This window comes from Monodon monoceros, unplaced genomic scaffold (assembly GCF_005190385.1).
Source record: "Monodon monoceros isolate NGI ecotype Baffin Bay Population unplaced genomic scaffold, NGI_Narwhal_1 Super_Scaffold_20, whole genome shotgun sequence".
NCBI classification, from domain to species: Eukaryota; Metazoa; Chordata; class Mammalia; order Artiodactyla; family Monodontidae; genus Monodon; species Monodon monoceros.
Genome location: NW_021703777.1, coordinates 49796577 through 49797180, shown reverse-complemented (window position 1 = coordinate 49797180; position 604 = coordinate 49796577). Strand labels below are relative to the sequence as shown.

Below are 604 nucleotides of genomic sequence, written 5' to 3'. Positions count from 1 at the left end.
GCCGAACCGCGGGAAGTTGGTGCGAGGCGCGGAGCGAGCGGGGCGCGAGCCACCCGCGCCCAAGTAGTCACAACTTTGCCGCCCGGGTGGGTGCGCGCTCCGGGGCGGAGGGAGGCGAGGACGGGGCGAGGGCGCTGGGGCGGGAGGGTCCTCGGAGCCAGCAGGACGGGAACCTGAACGGCCCGCGAGAAAATGGGGGAGATAGCGCGGGGGATAGATATCTACACGGCCCGCGTGGTGAGCGGCCAGTGAGTGTGGGAGAGCGCGGGCGTCTACTCTACTTTGCCTTCTGCAGCTCCTGCATATTTATAGGGATCGCCGACGTTTCTGCCAACGTTTCTGCCAGTAACTAACACTGCAGCGATGGTGCCCGGCCTGGACGCCCCTCGGGAGCGAGCCCGGGGAGGGCGGGGGGATCGGAGAAGGCGGCGGTGGCGGAGGTTGTGCCACGAGCGCGAGCCCGCGATCCATATTTAAAGCCGCGACTGGCCTCGGCCAGCCCCCTGCCCTGCCCTCGCTCGCGCGCGCCCGGCCCCCACCACTCCGGGCCGCCGCTCGGCGTCAGCAGCCCGGGCTGCGGCGGCGGCGGCGGCGGCGGCGGCGG

At 71.9% G+C, this 604-nt stretch overlaps 1 protein-coding gene across 1 annotated transcript in view; it reads left to right on the top strand.

The window, feature by feature from the left end:
* The window catches only part of SLC4A4 (solute carrier family 4 member 4), a 401333-nt gene that overhangs the window by 47196 nt on the left and 353533 nt on the right, over nucleotides 1-604 (top strand). The window lies entirely within an intron of this gene.